The sequence below is a fragment of the Entelurus aequoreus genome, linkage group LG03 (assembly GCF_033978785.1).
Source record: "Entelurus aequoreus isolate RoL-2023_Sb linkage group LG03, RoL_Eaeq_v1.1, whole genome shotgun sequence".
Taxonomy (NCBI): Eukaryota; Metazoa; Chordata; class Actinopteri; order Syngnathiformes; family Syngnathidae; genus Entelurus; species Entelurus aequoreus.
Window position 1 is genome coordinate 22,218,284 of NC_084733.1, and position 26,128 is coordinate 22,244,411.

A 26,128-nucleotide genomic window follows, 5' to 3' on the forward strand; every position below is an offset into this window, starting at 1 on the left:
ACACACAATGTAAAGTAATGACTGCTATTTTGGAATGTACAATAATGTACATAATTGTAGTCATTTACAATAGGGTTGAATATCTTGAAGTGCACTTGAATTTTGAATAATGACATGCATGTATTAGTAATGTTTATTAATAAAACAAATATATGTGATGATATTTTTGTTACTGTACTATGACATAAATAATATTAACAATCATTTAAAGGAAACGAGCCGATTCTGAAACATATATATATATATATATATATATATATATATATATATATATATATATATATATATATATATATATATATATATATGTATATATATATGTATATATGTATATGTATATATATATATATATATATATATATATATATATATATATATATATATATATATATATATATATATATATATATATATATATATATATATACATACTATGACATAAATAAAATTAACAATCATTTAAAAGAAACGAGCCGAGTCTGAAACATATATGTATATATATACTGTATATATATATATATATATATATATATATATATATCAGTGACATATATATATATATATATATATATATATATATATATATATATATATATATATATATATATATATATCAGTGGGCACGGCCTCACCTGCCATCATGGAAAGAAAAAAAATTTAAAAAGAAAAAACAATTAATTAAATTGTTATATGTATCCAGTGATTATACTAAAGTTATTTTCCATTTAACTTCACCAGTTTTAGATTATTGTTATTTTTATTTTCACATTTGCCGTTCAAATACTGAGAAGAGACGGTGCGGTGATCAGCAGCCAGTTGAGGCACGTCACTGCGTTGAGCCTCACCATGGATTGTGCGCAATGACTCGGCTAACTGCTGGCCTGCTGTGCAGTGAGACCGTATTGCTATATGAATTATATTATACATTTCCATAATTTAGTTAGCTGAGGTATATAATGTACAGTGTATTTTGTCAACAACTGTATGTGTGTAAAGTATTTCTTGTGCTGAGCGATCATAAAACTGCTGCGAAGACGCACTGTGTGAGGCTCGCCTCATAACCCCGCCTCCTTGTGCCAAGCATCTCCGCCGCAGAATGCACCACCCGACAGGAGCGCCACACCAACCAAAGCCCACACCAAACCCTCCACGTGCAAGACCGAATCCACCCAAAAAAAGTCACTTAACAAGAAGCCAAAAAGTGCAAAAACAACAATGCTCGCGCCGGAGGAGCTGGGAACGACCGCAGGGACACAACATTAGGTACACCTGCAGACTGCAGCACGGATTTCATATTTCATTCATTTACAACTCTTCCAACACGAACACCACTGTTCCCGCACTTATAAGTAAAGGTAAGACCATAATAACGTTTTTTTTTATTAAATGTGCTTTTTTGTGTGCTACAGTTTGTATGTGTAAAGTTAAGTTAAAGTACCAATGATTGTCACACACACACTAGGTGTGGTGAAATTTGTCCTCTGCATTTGACCCATCCCCTTGTTCACCCCCTGGGAGGTGAGGGGAGCAGTGGGCAGCAGCGGCGCCGTGCCTGGGAATAATTTTTGGTGATTTAACCCCCAATTCCAACCCTTCATCCTGAGTGCCAAGCAGGGAAGAATGCTGGTATGAGCTTTTAAACATAACCCGTTAACTGCTGCCAATCAAATGGTGAATAAGATACTCTTTAGGGTTCATATGTTTGTAAATCTGACTGTGATAAAGTCCGTGCCTCACCAGTCATGAACCTCACCGCACGTCACTGATATATATATATAGATATATATATATATATATATATATATATATATATATATATATATATATATATATATATATATTATAGCTGCAACTAACGATTAATTTGATAATCGATTAATCTGTTGAATATTACTTCGATTAATCGATTAATAATCGGATAAAAGAGACGAACTACATTTCTATCCTTTCAAGTATTTTATTGAAAAAAAAACAGCATACTGGCACCATACTTATTTTGATTATTGTTTCTCAGCTATTTGTACATGTTGCAGTTTATAAATAAAAAAATAATAAAAATAAAAATAAAATAAACAAAATTTAAAAAATTTAAAAAATTGCCTCTGCGCATGCGCATAGCATAGATCCAACGAATCAATGACTAAATTAATCGCCAACTATTTTTATAATCGATTTTAATCGATTTAATCGATTAGTTGTTGCAGCCCTAATATACATATATATATATATAAAACACACAATATATATTTTTATACCTGATATACTGTATATCTACATGTACTGTATATAAAACTCCTTATTATATAACTTCATAAACATGTATATACATATTACAATAAATATTGTTTTGTATTTTATCATTAACAGTACATAAGTCCTATTATTTTTAAATTCCAACAAACTAAATGTATACATTATTTACATCCATAACATGACACACAAATAGGAAGTATACAACAAGCTTGGACAATCAAGCTGTTCGTCACCCGGAGCGTGCACATTATAGTAAAGACAGAAGCATGCTAATGTGACATCTACTCACGCCTGAGGGATGCAGATGACGCATGCGTGCGTGCGTCTGTGTGTGTGTGTGTGTGTGTGTGCGTGTGTGTGTGTGTGTGTGTGTGTGGCAGGCAGGAAGTTCATTACCACTTTAGTGCTTGATGTGAGCCCATGCGGCACAAAGTGTCTCACTGGGACCAACAAAGCATGCTGGGAATTCTGTTTTGGGGAGAGTGTGTGTGTGTAGGCATGTGTGTGTGTGTGTGTATATGTGTGTGTGTGTGTGTGTGTGTGTGTGTGTGTGTGTGTGTGTGTGTGTGTGTGTGTGTGTGTGTGTGTGTGTGTGTGTGTGTGTGTGTGTGTGTGTGTGTGTGTGTGTGTGCGTGTGTGTTTGTGCGTGGGTGGTGGTGTAGGCCCCGAGCGGACACCCACAGAGATATGACAAAAAGGACAGGATTGCAAACATTAAAGGCCTACTGAAAGCCACTACTACCGACCACGCAGTCTGATAGTTTATATATCAATGATGAAATCTTAACATTGCAACACATGCCAATACGGCCGGGTTAACTTATAAAGTGACATTTAAAACTTCCCGGGAAATATCCGGCTGAAACATCGCGGTATGATGACGTATGCGCGTGACGAAGTCCGAGTAACGGAAGTTATGGTACCCCGTAGAATCCTATACCTAAAGCTCTGTTTTCATTTCATAATTCCACAGTATTCTGGACATCTTTTGCAATTTTTTTAATGAACAATGAAGGCTGCAAAGAAGACAGTTGTAGGTGGGATCAGTGTATTAGCAGCGGACTACAGCAACACAACCAGGAGGACTTTGTTGGAGCGCTAGCCGCGCTAGCCGCCGACCTCACCTTGACTTCCTACGTCCCCGGGCCGCCAAACGCATCGGGTGAAGTCCTTCGTCCTTCTGCCGATCGCTGGAACGCAGGTGAGCATGGGTGTTGATGAGCAAATGAGGGCTGGCTGGCGTAGGTGGAGAGCTAATGTTTTTAGCATAGCTCTGTGAGGTCCCGTTGCTAAGTTAGCTTCAATGGCATCGTTAGCACAGCATTGTTAACCTTCGCCAGCCTGGAAAGCATTAACCGTGTATTTACATGTCCACGGTTTAATAGTATTGTTGATTTTCTATCTATCCTTCCAGTCAGGGGTTTATTTTTTTTGTTTCTATATTAGACTTAGACTTAGACTTAGACAAACTTTAATGATCCACAAGGGAAATTGTTCAACACAGTAGCTCAGTTACAATGATGGAAAGGACAATGCAGGTATAAATAGACTAATATAGCTATAAAAAATCTAACATATATACGAATATATACATAATATGTGTACAGAGTAATTTATATACAGATATATTATATTATGTCTATAACATATATACAATATAAACCAATGACCATGTACAATATTACAGTATATGCAGTTAAAGCAAGATGCTATCACGTTAGCTCGTAGCTAAAGCATTTCGCCGATGTATTGTCGTGGAGATAAAAGGCACTGAATGTCCATTTCGCGTTCTCGACTCTCATTTTCAAGAGGATATAGTATCCGAGGTGGTTTAAAATACAAATCTGTGATCTACAATAGAAAAAGGAGAGTGTGGAATCCAATGAGCCAGCTTGTACCTAAGTTACGGTCAGAGCGAAAAAAGATACGTCCATCGCTGCCTCTCAAGTCATTCACTGTAACGTTCCTCATCTGCGAATCTTTCATCCTCGCTCAAATTAATGGGGTAATCATCACTTTCTCGGTCCGAATCTCTCTCGCTCCATTGTAAACAACGGGGAATTGTGAGGAATCCTAGCTCCTGTGACGTCACGCTACTTCCGGTACAGGCAAGGCTTTTTTTTTATCAGCGAGCAAAAGTTGCGAACTTTAACGTCGATTTTCTCTACTAAATCCTTTCAGCAAAAATATGGCAATATCACGAAATGATCAAGTATGACACATAGAATGGATCTGCTATTCCCGTTTAAATAAAAAAAAATCATTTCAGTAGGCCTTTAAGGCCTTATGACCACTTAATAAATGATGCATTGTGGGTCGTCATTTGGAATACTTGGGAAAGTATAATGACATGGTCAATTATTCATTAGTATATTGCACAACAGAACCAATGTTGTTACAGCAGTGAGGAACTAACTGCTCAGTCAGCATGAAAAGCGCTGATGAGTTCAATTGCATCGTATCGTCTGTGTTTAATCCACTGTGCCCACATTTAACCAACCACGGAGCACACTATGCAATTTAAACCAATCAGAAACAACGTAAGGCGGGTCTTAGCCTCTCTCTTTCACTCACCTCAGCTATACGTTGTTTCTGATTGGTTTAAATTGTGGTTCCGTGGTTGGTTAAATGTCGGCACACCTCCGATATGCACATGCAAATTGTGTTACACTAGTGCCGATACCAATATTTTGGTACCGGTACTGGTACCAACATTATTTTGATATTTTTCGGTACTTTTCTAAATAAAGGGGACCTTAAAAAATGGCATTATTGGCTTTATTTGAACTAAAAATCTTAGGGTATACTAAACATATGTTTCTTATTGCAAGTTTGTTCTTAAATAAAATAGTGAACATACAGGACAACTTGTCTTTTATTAGTAAGTAAACAAACAAAGGCTCCTAATTTAGTCTGCTGACATATGCAGTAACATATTGTGTCATTTTCCATTCTATTATTTTGTCAGCACTATTAAGGATAAGTGGTAGAAAATGAATTATTAATCTACTTGTTCATTTGCTGTTGATATCTGCTTACTTTCTCTTTTAACATGTTCTATCTACACTTCTGTTCAAATGTAATAATCACTTATTCTTCTGTTGTTTGATACTTTACATTAGTTTTGGATGATACCACAAATGTGTCGTTACAGGATCATACATTGGTCATATCCAAAGTCCTCATTTGTCCAGGGACATATTTCCTGAGTTTATAAACATAATATACATTTTTAAAAAACAAAAGATGACGAAAAGATATCGACGTAATCATAGCAGTATTGACTAGATACACTACTGTACTTGGTATCATTACAGTGGATGTTAGGTGTAGATCCCCCAATGGCGTTTGTTTACATTTTGACACCGGTGAGCTACGGCGTGTAGTGAAGCATGTTTAGCTATTCCTCGTCCTGCAGGGATGATACTTGTAAGAAACTCACTTTGTTTGTCGCCATGGAGACCAGGATTAGTGATTTAGAAGTAGCTAAAACACTGCCCACTGGCGCTGGACTTTAGCCGCTAGCTAGCAAGCCATGTCTTAAAGAACTTCTTCCTGAGGGCGTTTCAGTGTTATAACTTCACCTTTATCGTTAGTTTTTCGGCCAAAATGTGTCCATTCTCCCTTTTCTGTCTACACACTGTGTCTGCTTGTAAGTACTCCGTGATTGTGCGCTGCCGAACATGCTCCTCTGCTCGTAAACCAGCAATGACACGACGTGACGGCGACGGGGGCGCAGGAGGGGGTGGCGGACCGGTACTTTTTAGAGGCGGTATAGTACCGAATGTGATTCATTAGTATTGCGGTACTATACTAATACCGGTATACCATACAACCCTACTTTACACGCATGCACTTCTGAATGTATGCACACTCGTATTACTCGCTCACCAATCTGGATGCGCTCGCTCAAATTGTACACGGCTACAAGTGTTGCAAAGGTCTCCTGTAAAAAAAAGGCAGCCATTCCTGCTCCTAGCAGATCATACATACGCACGCACAGATTGTATTAAACACATGCATTTCTGAATGTACGCACACAAGTTGTGTTACATGCTCACAAATCTGGATGTGCACGCTCAAATCTTACGCGGAAGAAGTGTGGCAAAAGTCACATTTAAGTAGACAGCTTATGGAGGGTTTCTCTCTGATTAGGGACAGACGGACAAAACACACGTACGCCGATCTGAATACAAACGCTCAGATTGATATACAGACATACAAATTAGTACACACACACACGCAAATTGGATTACACGCACACATACTGAGATACGCATTTGCAAATAATTTTGCTGCAATTATACTTTCATAGATATCAGATTTCTCTGCTAGCCGAGCGTGGCTCCGGCGCAGCTCTTTGATTTGCATTGCACTTCCTGCTCTCGCAACTCACAACTTGTGATTGGATATTTACTTGTGAGTCATAAGTAAGCATCCAATCAGAGGAGGCGTATATGTCACGTTCAACAGTTCAATGTAGGGTTGTACGGTATACCAGTATTGGTATAGTACCGCGATACTAATGAATCATATTCGGTACTATACCGCCTCTAAAAAGTACCGGTCACCACCCAAACAAGATAAAGGTGAAGTTATAACACTGAAACGCCCTCAGGAAGAGTTGCTTTAAGACATGGCTAGCTAGCTAGCGGCTAAAGCTCAGCCGCAGTCGGCAGTGTTTTAGCTACTTCTAAATCACTAATCCTTGTCTCCATGGCGACAAATAAAGTGAGTTTCTTACAAGTATCATCCCTGCAGGACGAGGAATAGCTAAACATGCTTCACTACACACCGTAGCTCACCGGCGTCAAAATGTAAACAAACGCCATGGGTGGATCTACACCTAACATCCACTGTAATGATACCAAGTACAGGAACGTATCTAGTCGATACTACTATGATTACATTGATTTTTTTTTTAGCATCACAAAATCTTTTTTTCGTTTTTTAAAAATGTCTATTATGTTTATAAACTCAGGAAATATGTCCCTGGACACATGAGGACTTTGAATAAGACCAATGTACGATCCTGTAACCACTTGGTATCGGATTGATACCCAAATTTGTGGTATCATCCAAAACTAATGTAAAGTATCAAACAACAGAAGAATAAGTGATTATTACATTTTTGACAGAAGTGTAGATAGAACATGTTAAAAGAGAAAGTAAGCAGATATTAACAGTAAATGAAAGGCTTTAGGGTCAATTACTATAAATATGCAAATAAGTCAACATTTACTATTAAGTGACTGATCAAACACAACCCCAAGGTTTCTGAGGCTGCTTTTAACAGATGCACCCACCTGCTCAGTGGCCTAGTGGTTAGAGTGTCTTCCCTGAGTGAGTTCAAACCCCGCTACTTTTCCTAAATTGTCCCCACAAAGAAAAGTGTCCTTACGATAAAAGGTCAGATGTCAGGTGTTGGGTCACACAAAGACACACACACGCGCACACACACACACGCACACACACACACACACACACACACACACACACACACACACACACACACACACACACACACACACACACACACACACACACAGATATAAGTAGAAAGACAGAAAGAAACAGCTGTACTCTGATGAATGCCCTATATTCATTCCGCAGGAAGCTGCTTCATCTGTCACTACTGATGCAAGCCTTCCACTCTCGCCTTTCAACGCGCACACACACACACACGCGCACACACACACACACACACACACACACACACACACACACACACACACACACACACACACACACACACACACACACACACACACACACACACACACACTCCCAGCTGGGCTCAGCGACAAATGCTCCTTTGATGCATCTTCCTGGAGGCCAAAGCCGCCATCGACATGACTTCCTCTTTACTTTCCGATCCCTCAAAGCCCCCCCCCCCAATTCATGCATCACATTAAAGTCAATTCCGGCAGACCCCCCCCCCCCCCCCCAACCCACTGATCCCCTCACAACTCCCCCTTGAGCCATTACTCCCCCTTTAAACAAACAAGCCAATATCAGCAACGTCTAGCAATGAATAAAAAAGAAACAACTTATTGACATTTAGTAAGACAAACATCCTGTAGAATCAAACAATTGTATTTGTACTGGTCAAAGATCCTCTATGTGTCACCAGCGCCCTACTGTTTTTGAGAACTTCATGCCAAAAAACACAAGTTCATAATACTCTTTAAGACAGGAGCGTGCTGCTTTTTGTAAAAGGACCTACTGCAAACATTGTAATCAAAGATCATCTATGTGACAGGACTGCCTAGCTTTTTCTAGGAACCTTATGCAAAACCCCAGTAAAAAAAAATCCTCTATATGACAGGAGCACCCTGCTGTTTTTAGGATTGCACAGTAAAAACCCTGTCAAAAGTCTTCTGTCTGACAGGAACATGCTGCACGCTTGTAAAAACAGCATGCCGTTTTTTAAGGATAAACAGCCAAAAACACTGCTTGTCCCAGATCCATTGGAAGACAGGAGCTCACTGTTATTTATATAGATGTAATGCAAAAACATTTGTCAAAGATCGTCTACCTGACAGGAACTCATGCGTTATTTTAAGGACCTACTGCAAAAGTAGTAGTGAAAGATCCTCTACATCAGTGGTCCCCAACTTTTTTGTAGCTGGGTACCGGTCAACGCTTGAAAATTTGTCCCACGGACCCGGGGAGGGGGGGGGGGGGGATACTTTTTTTTTTTTTCATAAAGAAATACAATCATGTGTGCTTACGGACTGTATCCCTGCAGACTGTATTGATCTATATTGATATATAATGTATATCTTGTGTTTTTTATGTTGATTTAATAAAAAATAAAAAATAAAAGGGATGCCGTCAAGCTGAAGAAGGAGTCCTACCGGGTTCTTTTGGCTCATAGGACTCCTGAGGCAGCGGACAGGTACCGACAGGCCAAGCGGTGTGCGGCTTCGGCGGTCGCGGAGGCAAAAACTCGGACATGGGAGGAGTTCGGGGAAGCCATGGAAAACGACTTCCGGACGGATTCGAAGCGATTCTGGACCACCATCCGCCGCCTCAGGAAGGGGAAGCAGTGCACTATCAACACCGTGTACGGTGAGGATGGTGTTCTGCTGACCTCGACTGCGGATGTTGTGGATCGGTGGAGGGAATACTTCGAAGACCTCCTCAATCCCACCAACACGTCTTCCTATGAGGAAGCAGTGCCTGGGGAATCTGTGGTGGGCTCTCCTATTTCTGGGGATGAGGTTGCTGAGGTAGTTAAAAAGCTCCTCGGTGGCAAGGCCCCGGGGGTGGATGAGATCCGCCCAGAGTTCCTTAAAGCTCTGGATGCTGTGGGGCTGTCTTGGTTGACAAGACTCTGCAGCATCGCGTGGACATCGGGGGTGGTACCTCTGGATTGGCAGACCGGGGTGGTGGTTCCTCTCTTTAAGAAGGGGAACCGGAGGGTGTGTTCTAACTATCGTGGGATCACACTCCTCAGCCTTCCCGGTAAGGTCTATTCAGGTGTGCTGGAGAGGAGGCTACACCGGATAGTCGAACCTCGGATTCAGGAGGAACAGTGTGGTTTTCGTCCTGGTCGTGGAACTGTGGACCAGCTCTATACTCTCGGCAGGGTCCTTGAGGGTGCATGGGAGTTTGCCCAACCAGTCTACATGTGTTTTGTGGACTTGGAGAAGGCATTCGACCGTGTCCCTCGGGAAGTCCTGTGGGGAGTGCTCAGAGAGTATGGGGTATCGGACTGTCTGATTGTGGCGGTCCGCTCCCTGTATGATCAGTGCCAGAGTTTGGTCCGCATTGCCGGCAGTAAGTCGGACACGTTTCCAGTGAGGGTTGGACTCCGCCAAGGCTGCCCTTTGTCACCGATTCTGTTCATAACTTTTATGGACAGAATTTCTGGGCGCAGTCAAGGCGTTGAGGGGATCTGGTTTGGTGGCTGCAGGATTAGGTCTCTGCTTTTTGCAGATGATGTGGTCCTGATGGCTTCATCTGGCCAGGCTCTTCAGCTCTCGCTGGATCGGTTCGCAGCTGAGTGTGAAGCGACTGGGATGAGAATCAGCACCTCCAAGTCCGAATCCATGGTTCTCGCCCGGAAAAGGGTGGAGTGCCATCTCCGGGTTGCGGAAGAGACCCTGCCCCAAGTGGAGGAGTTCAAGTACCTCGGAGTCTTGTTCACGAGTGAGGGAAGAGTGGATCGTGAGATCGACAGGCGGATCGGTGCGGCGTCTTCAGTAATGCGGACGCTGTATCGATCCGTTGTGGTGAAGAAGGAGCTGAGCCGGAAGGCAAAGCTCTCAATTTACCGGTCGATCTACGTTCCCATCCTCACCTATGGTCATGAGCTTTGGGTTATGACCGAAAGGACAAGATCACGGGTACAAGCGGCCGAAATGAGTTTCCTCCGCCGGGTGGCGGGGCTCTCCCTTAGAGATAGGGTGAGAAGCTCTGCCATCTGGGGGGAGCTCAAAGTAAAGCCGCTGCTCCTCCACATCGAGAGGAGCCAGATGAGGTGGTTCGGGCATCTGGTCAGGATGCCACCCGAACGCCTCCCTAGGGAGGTGTTTAGGGCACGTCCGACCGGTAGGAGGCCACGGGGAAGACCCAGGACACGTTGGGAAGACTATGTCTCCCGGCTGGCCTGGGAACGCCTCGGGATCCCCCGGGAGGAGCTGGACGAAGTGGCTGTGGAGAGGGAAGTCTGGGCTTCCCTGCTTAAGCTGCTGCCCCCGCGACCCGACCTCGGATAAGCGGAAGAAGATGGATGGATGGATGGATGGATGGATAAAAAATAAAAATTTTGATTAATTTTTCTTTTTTTTTAATTTCTTGCGCGGCCCGGTAGATGTAGATGTAGATGATGTAGAGCAGTGGTCCCCAACCACCGGTTGGTACCGGGCCGCACAAGAAATTAATTTTTTTTTTATTTTTTTTAATTAAATCAACATAAAAAACACAAGATACACTTACAATTAGTGCACCAACACAAAAAACCTCCCTCCCCCATTTACACTCATTCACACTCATTCGCACAAAAGGGTTGTTTCTTTCTGTTATTAATATTTCTGGTTCCTACATTATACTGTATATCAATATAGATCAATACAGTCTGCATGGATACAGTCCGTAAGCCGGACAAATTTTCAAGCGTTGACCGGTCCGCAGTTACAAAAAGGTTGGGGACCACTGCTCTACATAACAGGAACACATTCGGTTTCAAGGATCAACTGCCCAAAACATTGCTCGTCAAAGATTCTTCGAAAGACAGGAGCGCCCTGCTGTTTGACCCACCTACTGCCAAAAACATGTGTGGGGGGGGGGGGGGGGGGGGCGTGGCCTGCGGACCTTTAGCTAAGTGGGGCGTGCCAGGACTGGCTTCGAGATCAGCGGCAGGTGCGTAGATGACACAGCTGAGAGTGTTTGTCTGATCACCTGTCGCTCTGTTAAAGGCAGCAGTCGGGATGGAGAGGGGATGGTTGTTGATGGTGGAGAGCGAAGCTGAGCGCGAGCGAGACACGACACTGGAGAAAAACCATTCATGTGCTCACTTGAGAAAAAGACAGCTGCTGAAAAGCACCCAAAAGACTTTGCACGTTTTATTGTAAAATAGAACCCTTTTGCAAACCTGGAAGAGCCTGGCATGTCGATGATTGGTGGTCCGACGAACCCGGAGGAACAAGACCTCCACAGACAGGAACACACTGCTCTTTTTAAGGACCCACTGCCAAAATTCTAGTCAAAGATCCTCTGAATGATATGTACACTCTGCTGTTTGAAGGACCTGCCATAAAAATGCTCGTCAATTATCCTCTTTATGACAACACAAGTGAAATGTTTTTTAAGGAACCTACAGAAATAGTAGTCAAAGGTCATCTGCATTGAGGATCAACTGCAAAATAGTAGTCAAACACCTTCGATATGACAGGAGCCCGCTGCTGTTTTTAAGGACCCACTGTTAAAAATGCTTGTCAAAGATCCTCTATAAAGCAACAGGAGCGCACTGTTCTTTTTAAGGGCCTACTGCAAAAATAGTACGTAAATGGTCAAAGGTCCTCTACATGACAGAAACTCATGCTCTTTTTAATTGTCATTGCACAAGTGCAACGCAATTTTGTTTTCAGCACAAACCCGTTCAAGATTAGACAAACTGTGTACAGGGTTACGGAACAAGAACGCTGATGGGTCACCACAAGGCACCCATGTAAAAGATGGGAAAAAGGTAGACGCTGGGGGACGATGTGTAAAAAAAATACAATCTCAGACTGGGCTCCTAAGGGGGCCCTGTCTGGAGTGGGAAAAAACCCATAACAAACCACATATACATATTACAACATACAACTCGAGACTTGCAACAGAGGGGAGGGAGTGGGGGCTACGGAGGCAGGGGGGTGGGGGTATATGTGTGTGGCGTATATATTTCGTGGATGCATGTGTGTGTAAGCCTGTAGCGTGTCGCTGTTCCGCGACCTTGGTGTTCTTGCAGCTGCCAGTCAGTCCAAAGCCTTGATCTTGTGCAGTCGCTAGTCCAAAGTCAACAACAACAGGTGTGTGTCCATGAGAGACAAGAAAGGAATTTGTTGTGTCTTCGCTGCACTGTCCTTCAGGAGAGTCTCGAAGCCAGGGAAACTATCCGAATTAGAATGATTTGTTTGCGAGCGAAAATAAAATGTGCTTTTCACACATGCCTATTACTGGTCCTCAAATTCATCCTGTAGGGCAGACGGTCCCATGTTATCCAAATCACAAGTGTCCACAGTTCTGTCCGCATCCTCCAATCATTTGTGGCAGCTTTGGGGTACTTTGAAGGCTGCCAGCATCTTCCAATTTATCAACAAACCAGAGCAACGCTTACTCCAATCAGCAGATGTCCTGTTGTCATAATTCCGAATAGGTGGATATCTTCAACGTCCTCGACTAAAAGGGTCGCCTGGCACGCGGCACTCCTTCTTCTCCCAAGAGTCCGTCGTGTGTCCAGCAACAACTGCTCCGTCAAGACAGGCAGGTTCCCCCAAACCCAAGATCTTGTCAATTTCATTGAGAGGCCAGTTAATTAGTTCTATTGTTTAGATTTGGAGAGCAGTGCAAAAAGAGGCATCAAGAAAGCTAAGACAAGACAAAAGAAGCAAGCAGGAGAGATAAGGGAGAGGGAAGGGGAGCGTCCGCCCTCGATGAGTGCCAGAGAGAAAAACACTGCTCATCAAAGATCTCCTGTAAAACAGGAGCGCTATGCTGTTTGACGCACCTACTACAAAAATCATTTGCCGAAGAACCTCTGAATGACAGGAGCACTCTGCTGTTTTTAAGGACCTACTAGTCAAAGATCCTCTATATAATAATAGAAGTGCACTGCTCTATTCGAGGGCCTACTTAAAAAATAGTAGTCAAATATCCTCTATATCTGTGATTTTCAAACTCTAGACCATGGGTGCCAAACTCTGGCCCGCGTGCCAAAATTGGCGCGCAGTGTAATTCCACTTGGCCTTTGAGGCGATATCAAATTAACACTAGAGCTTGCCCGCCGATTATATACAGCGGCGGTGCCACGGTAACACCGCATTCACCGCTAATTCTCATACTTGCCAACCCTCCCGGGAGACTCCCAAATTTCAGTGCCCATCCCGAAAATCGTCACGTCCGCTTTTCACCCAGTCCAACGAATGCTGGCCCAGTCACATAATATGTGCGGCTTTTGCCCGCCTTTAGCGTGACGTAAAAATGAAAGCGAAACCCAAGAGAATTGTGGCCAAAGAGGTGGGTAGAGTAGCCAGAAATTGTACTCAAGTAAGAGTACTGTTACTTTAGAGATTTATTACTCAAGTAAAAGTAAGGAGTAGTCACCCAAATATTTACTTGAGTAAAAGTAAAAAGTATGTTGTGAAAAAACTACTCAAGTTCTGAGTAACTGATGAGTAACATACACACACATATCATATATATATATATATATATATATATATATATATATATATATATATATATATACACACATATATATACATATACATATATATATATACTGTATAAATATATATACATACATTGATATATACAGTATATAATTTATATTTATTTATTTTGCCGTTTTTGTTTACATGTTAAAGGTGTTTTAATGAATATACATGCATGTTTAACATATAGATACCTTTCTTTCATGAAGACAAGAATATAAGTTGGTGTATTACCTGATTCTGATGACTTGCATTGATTGGAATCAGACAGTAGTGCTGATAATGTCCACGTTTTCAAATGGAGGAGAAAAAAAGTTCCTCCTTTCTGTCTAATACCACATGAAGGTGGTTGGTTTTTGGCATTTTATTTGTCCAGCTTCCATCTTCGTTTTTTATACACTTTACAAGAAATACATTGGCGGCAAACTCCGTAGCTTGCTAGCTTGTTTGCGCTGGCTTTCGGAGACTCTTATTTTATAAGCGCAGGTGCGATAAAGCGGCACTTTTATTGTGAAGATAGGAACTGTGCAGTCAGTCTTTAGGCTTTTGACGGGATGTACGGTTGAAATAAAAAAGTGTCTTTTTTCCTTCACACTTTTGATTGATTGATTGAAACTTTTATTAGTAGATTGCACAGTAAAGTACATATTCCGTACAATTGACCACTAAATGGTAACACCCGAATACATTTTTCAACTTGTCATGGTCATGTGACTGCCTGGCTCTGTTTGATTGGTCCAACGTCACCAGTGACTGCATCTGATTGGTGGAACGGAGTCAAACGTCACCAGTGACTGTATCTGATTGGTGGAACGGAGTGAAACGTCACCAGTGACTGTATCTGATTGGTGGAACGGAGTCAAACGTCACCAGTGACTGTATCTGATTGGTGGAACGGAGTGAAACGTCACCAGTGACTGTATCTGATTGGTGGAACGGAGTGAAACGTCACCAGTGACTGTATCTGATTGGTGGAACGGAGTCAAACGTCACCAGTGACTGTATCTGATTGGTGGAACGGAGTCAAACGTCACCAGTGACTGTATCTGATTGGTGGAACGGAGTGAAACGTCACCAGTGACTGTATCTGATTGGTGGAACAGAGTCAAACGTCACCAGTGACTGTATCTGATTGGTGGAACGGAGTGAAACGTCACCAGTGACTGTATTTGGTGAGACGCAGGCACTTTGAAGGTCTGTCTGACAGACCAAAACAAACAAAGCGTGCATTAACAGATCAATAAAAAATAGTAGCGAGTAGCGAGCTGAATGTAGATAAAAGTAGCGGAGTAAAAGTAGCGTTTCTTCTCTATAAATATACTCAAGTAAAAGTAAAAGTATGTTGCATTAAAACTACTCTTAGAAGTACAATTTATCCCAAAAGTTACTCAAGTAGATGTAACGGAGTAAACGTAGCGCGTTACTACCCACCTCTGATTGTAGCCAGCTACACTACAAGCTACACGGCAAAGTTAGCTTGCTACCTTAAAGCTACATTAAATATATATCTTATATAAATAACCAACTTTCCACCAAACAAGAGAAAAATGCTCAGTTTGATTGTTTATTAAAATAAACACTAGCTAGAAACATGCCTTTTGTCTGGCTTCGTAACATTTCTTTTAAATTGCATACCATCAACAAAATGAGGGAACAACACAAAAAAGGCAGTGAAACAATAATAATGATAAATAAACACCACAATATAAACTCTTATGGAGACTCTTCAGCACAGGATAAATTACTGTTTTAACAAAAACCACAGTGGCAGAATGACAATAACCTGCCAAAAGAACACAATATTTGCCTCACAAAAGAGACATTAAAGGGGAACTGCACTTTTTGGGAATTTTGCCTATTGTTCACAATCATTATCAAAGACATGATCATTGATGATTTTTTTTCCCCAACGCACTCTAACTTGTAAATAAACTTAAATAAAAGTCAGTTTACAGCAGGGCCAATGGGAGGTCCTCTATTTCGCCCATGAAACCCAATAAATAACCATCCAAAAAGTACCAAAAAATACTCCATTTACGTGTGATATTGTTATTATAAGCGCTAACGCAGACAGACTATAACGGCAACGTGATCACCGGTTTATGCTGCTATATTTACACCATCGAGTGGTCTGCTGTTTCCTCGCTTCCCTGAGTTGAGTTGAGTTGAGTTTGAGTTTATTTGGAACATGCAAGCATACAACATGATACATCACAATTTCCAGTTTCTCTTTTCAACATGTTCGAAAAGGAGTAGGAAGAAGCAGAGCTTATTTAATCCTACCCCTTTTCTTTTACGTAACAGTTGCTAAAACTTTTGTTCACTTCCTGTTCTCAATTTATTCACAATATACTCCATAAGTAATCACAATAAAAATAAATAAATAAATAATAATTGGTGAAGTAAGTTATATTTCATATGAGGAGATAAGTAAGATTATTTTGAGAATGAAAGAATGGATGGATGAATAAATTCAGAATGTTTATCATGGTTCTTCTTCTTTGTACTTTGTAAACACTTTAAGTTTGAAGAGTTTCTTGAAGTGGATCATATTAGTACATTGTTTAATTGCTTTGCTTAATCCATTTCATAATTTAATTCCACATACTGATATACTGAAGGTCTTAAGTGTTGTACGTGCGTACAAATGTTTTAAATTACATTTTTGTCTAAGATTATATTTCTCCTCTTTTTTTGAGAAGAATTGTTGTATATTCTTGGGTAGCAGGTTATAGTTTGCTTTGTGTATAATTTTAGCTGTTTGCAAATTCACTATGTTGTGGAATTTCAGTATCTTTGATTAAATAAATAAAGGATTTGTATGTTCTCTATATCCAACATTATGTATTAATCTAACTGATCTTTTTTGTAACACCGTTAATGAATGAAGTGTACTTTTGTTATTATTTCCCCATATTTCTACACAGTAACTCAGATATGGGAACACTAGTGAGCAGTAGAGAATATGAAGTGATTTTTGGTCTAGAACATGTTTTGCTTTATTCATTATTGACGTGTTTCTTGCTACTTTATGTTGTATATTTTTTACGTGAGATTTCCAGTTCAATTTATCATCAATCATTATACCTATAAATTTGGTTTCATTTACTCTTTCAATTTCTATTCCGTCTATTTGTATTTGTGTTTGACTTTCTCTTCTACTGTTACCAAATAGCATTATTTTAGTTTTACTGAGATTCAACGATAGTCTGTTTTTGTCAAACCATCTTTTTAATTTGTTAATTTCTTTTGTTATTATTTGTATTATCTTCTGTGTGTTCTCTCCTGAACAAAACGCTGTTGTATCATCCGCAAATAATATTAACTTTAAATCTTTTGTAACTTTACAAATGTCATTTATATAGAGATTAAATAATTTAGGTCCTAGTATTGATCCCTGAGGTACACCACAAGATATATTTAGCGTTGTAGACGTGTGTTCGCCTAGCTTCACATATTGTTTCCTGTTCGTTAAATAACTTCTTATCCAGTTCAAGACTAACCCTCTGATGCCATATCGTTCTAGTTTTTTTAATTAAAATATCGTGATTAATTGTGTGAAATGCATTAGTTAGATCCATAAAAACTGCTGCTGCACATTTTTTCTATCTATTGCATTGGTAATTTCTTCTGTAATTTCAATTAAAGCCATTGAAGTTGAAACATTAGCTCTGTATCCATATTGGCTCTCTTCGAGTATTCTATTTTTATCTAGAAACTCTCTAATCTGTTATTGAACAGTTTTTCAATGATTTTAGAAAATTGTGGAAGCAAAGAAACAGGTCTATAATTTGTAAATTGATGTTCGTCTCCAGTCTTATAAATTGGTGCAACTTTAGCTATTTTCATTTTGTTTGGAAATTTACCTGTTTGAAATGATAGGCTACAGATATACATGAATGGTCCGGAGATCTCTTCAATAACCTTTTTTATCGTTTCCATATCAATTCCGTTACAATCAGTTGAAGTCTTAGATTTACATTTTTTCACGATTGTAACTATTTCCTCCTGTGTCACATTACTGAGGAACAATAGTTTATTGTACATAAAAAACCATGCATCTCACGTTGATAGAAGAAGGCTGAGGCAAATTCCAACAAGTTGGTACATTTTGACAGCCAATTTAGACCCAGTAATGGCGGGAATGACACGAAAAGACGCTTGGCTCCACCTCCCTTTTCTTTGCAAGGATTATGAGTCATTCTTCATGTAAACGGGAATATAACAAGATTCTATCAGTCGGCATCCTAATGACAGCAGACCTTGTACAGTAAGTGAAGTTTTATTATACACTCTAAACACTAGGCCACTGAGCAGGAGGGTGCATCTGTTAAAAGCAGCCTCAGAAACCTTGGGGTTGAGTTGGATCAGTCAAGGTCTTTGGAGGGTCACTGTCGTCAACTGACCAAAAACTGTTTTTATCATCTCAGAAATATTTCTAAAGTGAAAAATTGTTGTCAAAATTGGATCTCAAAATGATCATTCACAAGTTCAGTTAGTCTCCCATTGACTATAGCAATTTTCTTTGCACTCTCTTCAACAAGTCAACGCTAAAGCTGCCAGACTTTTGAGCGGTGCACCCAGGACAGCCCATATTACCCCCATTTTATCCAGTCTTCTTTGGCTTCCAGTCAAATTCCGCATTGAGTTTAAGATTTTAGTCCTGACATTCCGTGCGTTCCGGTCTTCTAAACATCCCAAAAACTTGTTTCAAAACTAGTGGAGACCTGGCGTTCTAGGCTACAGTTCCCAGACTCTGGAACATACTGATCTTGACTGCGTAGACACTTTTAAAAAAACATTTAAAAACTTCTCTTTCGTAAAGCTTTTAGTTAATGCATCTTTTACCTGTCATTTTTATTCCACTTTGTATCCTTTTTATAATGTTGTTTTAATTGAATTGTTTTACTTCACCTATGTTTTGTACAGCGCTTTGTGATTTTATCTGTGAAAAGCGCTTTATAAATCAAATGTATTTACTTACGTCTACTTCTGCTGTTCCTTCTTCGTTGATTTCCACTTCCTCTTTGTGTCCAGATAAAGTTGTCCTCGTACCTGCACCTTATTGCTCTTTTATCCTGCACTACCATGAGCTAATGCAATGGAATTTCGTTCTTATCTGTACTGTAAAGTTCAAATTTGAATGACAATAAAAGGAAGTCTAAGTCTAAGTCTACACTGCAAAAAGTCAGTGTTCAAAAACAAGAAAAAAAAATACACAAATTAGGGGTATTTTATTTGAACTAAGCAAAATTATCTGCCAACAGAACAAAAAAATGTGGCTTGTCAAGACTTTCCAAAACAAGAAAAATTAGCTAACCTCAATGAACCCAAAAATACCTTACAATAAGTATATTCTCACTAATAACAACTGCACTACTAAATGAGTACGTATTTTCTATTGTTTCATTGAAAATAAGACAGCAAAGTCCATTTGGCTGTCATCTGTTTTAATAAGAGACACAATTGTGTCAAAGTCACGATTTTTTTTTTCATGCTTGAAATAAGAAATTATTACTTTAAAAAAAGTAGTTTTATACTTGTGAGTGTTGATGACACAGCTTTGCAACAGTTAATATTCTAGTTTCAAGCATGTTTTACTCAATATAGGTCATAAAATCTCAGCAACAAGCTGTAATATCTTGCTGAGATCATTTAGGACCAAAACACTTAAAACAAGTAAAACATAAAATCTGCTTAGTGAGAAGAATTATCTTATCAGACAGAAAATAAGCAAATATCACCCTTATTTGAGATATTTAATCTTACTTAGATTTCAGTTTTTGCAGTGTAAGTCTAGAGGTATGTCAATATAAAATGAAGTACTACACAATATACTATATTTGTGGTTGTATATTACACATTTAGCTTTTTATATATATTCTATTTACTTTCATCTGGTGATGTGCCACACCACTACTAATATTAATAAAAGGCACTATTTCCATGATTTGATGTTTTAAAAACATAACCCTCATTTTGCAAGTGTGTTTGAATGAGTGCAATTGAAACTCACCTTGGGCTACGTGTTATCCATGATAACACTTCAATAAAGCTTTCCACAGGACAAGAAGCTGTTCCTTTTTTGTTGATTTCCACTTCGTTTGTGTCCAGATAACGTTGTCCTGGAAGTTTTACCACATTTATGGCATTGTGGATGGATGGTATTGTGGAACTGTGCAAACTTTAAGGGCTTGCTTAGAGTCCTGGGGCCGTATTTATCAAGCTTCTTAGAATTACTCCTAAGAAGTCTGCTAAGAGTTGACTTATGAGTAAAGAAATTCTTCGCTGAAAGCTGCACTTAAAAGTTAGTTATCAAGCGTCTTACTCACACTTTCAGCGAAGCGTAGGACTGAATCTTAAGTGTCACACTCAGAGCTGAATTACGACATTACTATGTGCCGTAAACGGAATTTTAGGTGACGTCATTTCTGTGTCCATAGAAATGACCAATCACGGGAGGGAATCCCTTGTCTAAGAATAAAGAAATATCTTAGAAATATTTAAGTGGACAATGGGAGTGAATATTTTGACAATAAACTACAAAATAATACAAAACAAACAAACAATATTGGCAATGAATCAAAAATAAATGTGCATTTTCCCAGTGGCGAGATATCGAAGCCTTGTGATGACCTTTAGTTCTGCTGTGAAAGCTCTGCTGCGTGATGTTGCTGATGAGATGACGCCCCTTATTAAATCTGTGACAAAAATAATACCCGCTCTGTCTAAACAATACCGTTTGATCAGCTGCTCGTCATCAAACAAAGCCAGGACATCCTTCCGCTCCCTGAAAGTTTGCGCACGTCTCTCTCGCCTCAGTGCCATCCCCCGCTGGCAACTCCTAACCACTTAAGACACCTCTGAAGTTCTCTTAAATATCGTGGAGAGTAGGAGTGATTCTTAGACTTAAGAAAGTTGATAAATAGCTTTTATTCTTAAGTTTGAGAGTAGGACTACATTTTGCAAATTCTCAGGACTTAAATGTAAAATGGCACTCTAAGACGCTTGATAAATACAGCCCCTGGTGTTGGTTAGCCTGTTGCCGCCATCTTGAATTGGGGCACACTATGAGTCCCAAAAGCCTGATAAACATTACATCATGTGGCTTATTAGATAACGAAAATAAGAGCTAAAAAAGTAGTTTTTGTTGTGTCATGTACGCTGGAATAAGCTTAGAATTCTAGCGTGTTAGCATTGTTTGCTAACAGACTCACTGTAGTACATTGCAAAAAGTCAATATTCAAAAACAAGAAAAATTTTTAAAAAAAAATTAGGGGTATTTTATTTGAACTAAGCAAAATTATCTGCCAATAGAACAAGAACATTTGGCTTGTCAAGACTTTCCAAAATAAGTAAAATTAGCTACCCTCAATGAATAAAAAAATACCTTAAAATAAGTATATTCTCACTAATAACAACTGTACTACTATATGAGTACGTATTTTCTATTGTTTCATTGAAAATAAAACAGCAAAGTCCATTTGGCTGTCATCTGTTTTAATATGAGACACAATCGTGTCAGTTATGATTTTTTTTTTACATGCTTGAAATACGAATTTATTACTTTAAAAAAGTAGTTTTATACTTGTGAGTGTTGATGACACAGCTTTGCAACACTTGATATTCTAGTTTCAAGCATGTTTTACTCAATATAGGTCATAAAATCTCAGCAAAACCTGTAATATCTTACTGAGATCATTTAGGACCAAAACCCTTAAAACAAGTAAAACACTATCTGCTTAGTGAGAATAATTATGTTATCAGACAGAAAATAAGCAAATATCACCCTTATTTGAGATATTTAATCTGACTTAGATTTCAGTTTTTGCAGTGCAAGTCTAGAGCAGAGGTGTCTAAACATTTTCCAGCGAGGGCCACAAAGAGAAAAAATGAAGGATGCGAGGGCCACTTTTATACATTTTGTATATGAAAAATACTCAAACCAAAACAATCTAGGTGAACATATGCTACAATTTGAAAAAAAACTTCTACATTTTAGCTTGGTGTTGTAGATAACAAAGCAATAAAACAATTCCTGATTATTCTAATAATGATTTTATATGTATTTATATTAACTGTGCTCTAAAGTAAGCTTGCATATACTAATATTGCTATTATACCGTCAACTGAAACGCTTTTGAGGGCTTTTGTACAATCAAAAATATATCATGTCTCACAAGAAACGTGTACACTTTTTCATCATGACAGGACACACGGAAATCATCAAAGACCTCATACAGTAAGACGCCCAGGTTGTTGGCCATTTTGGTTTTCAGGTCCCATTTTTGGGGGATTTGGTCCCGTTTAATTTTTCAGTTTTTTGTTCTAATTTGGGACCTGTTTAGTTTGTCTATAGAATGTGTCGCGGGCCAATAAAAACTGAGCTGCGGGCCACAAATGTCCCCCGGGCCGCACTTTGGACACCACTGGTCTAGAGGTAAGTCAATATAAAATGTACCTGCACCTTATTGCTCTTTTATCCTGCACTACCATGAGCTAATGCAACGGAATTTCGTTCTTATCTGTACTGTAAAGTTCAAATTTGAATGACAATAAAAGGAAGTCTAAGTCTAAGTCTACACTGCAAAAAGTCAGTGTTCAAAAACAAGAAAAAAAAATACAGAAATTAGGGGTATTTTATTTGAACTAAGCAAAATTATCTGCCAACAGAACAAAAAAATGTGGCTTGTCAAGACTTTCCAAAACAAGTAAAATTAGCTAACCTCAATGAACCCAAAAATACCTTACAATAAGTATATTCTCACTAATAACAACTGCACTACTAAATGAGTACGTATTTTCTATTGTTTCATTGAAAAAAAGACAGCAAAGTCCATTTGGCTGTCATCTGTTTTAATAAGAGACACAATTGTGTCAAAGTCACGATTTTTTTTTTTCATGCTTGAAATAAGAACTTATTACTTTAAAAAAAGTAGTTTTATACTTGTGAGTGTTGATGACACAGCTTTGCAACAGTTAATATTCTAGTTTCAAGCATGTTTTACTCAATATAGGTCATAAAATCTCAGCAACAAGCTGTAATATCTTGCTGAGATAATTTAGGACCAAAACACTTAAAACAAGTAAAACATAAAATCTGCTTAGTGAGAAGAATTATCTTATCAGACAGAAAATAAGCAAATATCACCCTTATTTGAGATATTTAATCTTACTTAGATTTCAGTTTTTGCAGTGTAAGTCTAGAGGTATGTCAATATAAAATGAAGTACTACACAATATACTATATTTGTGGTTGTATATTACACATTTAGCTTTCTATATATATTCTATTTACTTTCATCTGGTGATGTGCCACACCACTACTAATATTAATAAAAGGCACTATTTCCATGATTTGATGTTTTAAAAACATAACCCTCATTTTGCAAGTGTGTTTGAATGAGTGCAATTAAAACTTACCTTGGGCTATGTCTGCATATATTCCATGAAAACACTTCAATAAAGCTTTCCACAGGACAAGAAGCTGTTCCTTTTTCGTTGATTTCCACTTCGTTTGTGTCCAGATAACGTTGTCCTGGTAGTGCAAACTTAAGGGCCTGCTTAGAGTCCTGGTGTTGGTTAGCCTGTTGCCGCCATCTTGAATTGGGGGACGCTATGAGTCCCACAAGCATGACAAACATTACATCATGTGGCTTATTAGATAACGAAAATAAGAGCTAAAAAAAAAGTAGTTTTTGTTGTGTCACGTACGCTGGAATAAGCTTAGAATTCTAGCGCGTTAGCAGTGTTTGCTAACAGACTCACTGTAGTACTTCCTCGTTCATGAAGGCTTGCGATGTGATTGGACAGAAGGCACCATTTTGAACATTGCCACAAGATCATGTATTATTTCAATATGAATCTATACTCATTAATAATGGGTGCTCTCTTTGCTAATTTTGTGGAAATCCAGTTTTAGACGTTTCTAATTGTCATGTATTGGTTACTCAGGTCAATACCGGAACCATTGTAGGGGACACTTAAGGGCGGGGGACACAGGATGTGATGACAAGTGTTATGTGTTGGACACCAGGAAGTGAAGACAATAAGCTTTCTTGGTGTATTATTAATCTTAGCCTGGACTAGGGCTGCAACTAACGATTCATTTGATAATCGATTAATCGGTCGATTATTACTTCGATTAATAATCGGATAAAAGAGACAAACTACATTTCTATCCTTTCCAGTATTTTATTGAAAAAAACCAGCATACTGGCACCATACTTGTTTTGATTATTGTTTCTCAGCTGTTTGTACATGTTGCAGTTTATAAATAAATATTTTAAAAAATAAATAAATAAATAAAATGCCTCTGCGCATGTGCATAGCACAGATCCAACGAATCAATGACTACATTAATCTCCAACTATTTTTATAATAGATTTTAATCGATTAGTTGTTGCAGCCCTAGACTGGACTAACTAATAAGTGACAAGTTGGTCACACAACACTAATACAGATTTTTATTGTTAAATAAACAATTTTAGGCATTCATGAGCGAAACTATCAAACATGACATAATGTTGAAGTGCAATTAAAAGCCTGCATCTCCAAATGTTTAAGTCGTGTTTTCATCCGAAACACAACACTTATTTTTCTATGCAGTCAACCCTTGCCAAGTTTGCTCTTTATGGCCTAAATTAAGCATACACACGTCAACATGGAATACGGTAGAACTATCTGTGTTATGGTAGTGTTGGCCAGGAGATGAGACCGAGCCAATCAGATCATGCAGTTTCGTGTCAAAGCCACTGATTGGCTCAGCCTCAGGCAGCATTATTATATTGACAAGAATGTTAAAGTGTTATTTCATGTCTAGAGGGCCCTCTTAATGATACAGACAGATTTAGAAGCGTGTTCGCAGTCTTTTATGCTCCAGCTATGAAGATATGTAATTAATGTCTAAGCAACACTTTCTATTCCATGGAAATTAATTTTACACGGCACAGAAACAATTAAACGCGATAAATTAGGGATTACTGTACTCTATATGCACATTTCCATTAACCATTTTTTTGGTATTTGTAAACCAAATCGCACACAAAAACTTTTGATAACATTAATATACTACTCTGTATTATGTATTATTGTGTTTAATAAAAGCAATTATCACCAAATGTTTTATTAATCCAAAAATCCTTCAATATACTGTAAATATCAAATATACAGAATATATGTTTAATTGTGTTGAATGAAAACATTTAACTGCAATTTAATTTATTATTAAGTCGTTGTGGCTTCTGCAGCCCTTTGAGACACTTGTGATTAAGGGCTATAAAAAAATAAACTGATTGATTTTCACATACTTTTCGTCCTAAAACAACATTTTTCCACATCATTTTCAACAATAACTGTACTTTTTTTTTTTTATCCCTTTAGTGTAACTAGAGGCCTTGTCAGCGTTCATTATGCTTTTTTTTAACCAATACACAAACACTTCTGCAATCAAATTACTTGAATACCATGCAACTCTGTATTAGATAAAAGCATGCATCTCTAAATGTTGAGGTTTTTTTTTTTTTTTTATCCCCAAAATTAAGAATCTACTTTGATATTCGGATTAAATTGCATCATTGTCTATTATTGAGGGCCAAAATTACATAATACATCTTTAAATAATTACTTAAATGTGTCACTAATTATAATTAGAATGAAAAAAATCATTATTTATTTAAGGATTTAATTAATGACACATTTTAAGTAATTTGAATTTAAAAAATTATTTAATCAGACACATTTTAAGGAATTATTTAAAGATGTATTTATCTGTGTCACCTTTGGCCCTCTACTTGTAGTCGAAAATTAAAATCATTTAAAAAAAAAAAAAAAAAGTTTTGGATACACCTGATGCAAATACGCATTAACTCATAATTTTAAATTACATGCTAAATTAAAAAAAGGAGATTGTTTTTATTAAACAGTGATGATTGAGAACAAAAAAAATGTGG

General features: G+C 38.5%; 1 long non-coding RNA gene across 1 annotated transcript; it reads right to left on the minus strand.

Moving 5' to 3' along the window:
* Window positions 1-3,341: 3,341 nt before the first annotated feature.
* Window positions 3,342-24,442, minus strand: LOC133646280 (uncharacterized). Its single transcript, XR_009825266.1, has 3 exons — window positions 23,601-24,442; window positions 20,194-20,302; window positions 3,342-3,443 (listed from the first exon to the last, which is right to left on the minus strand). It is a non-coding gene; the product is annotated as an uncharacterized LOC133646280 (long non-coding RNA).
* Window positions 24,443-26,128: the final 1,686 nt, after the last annotated feature.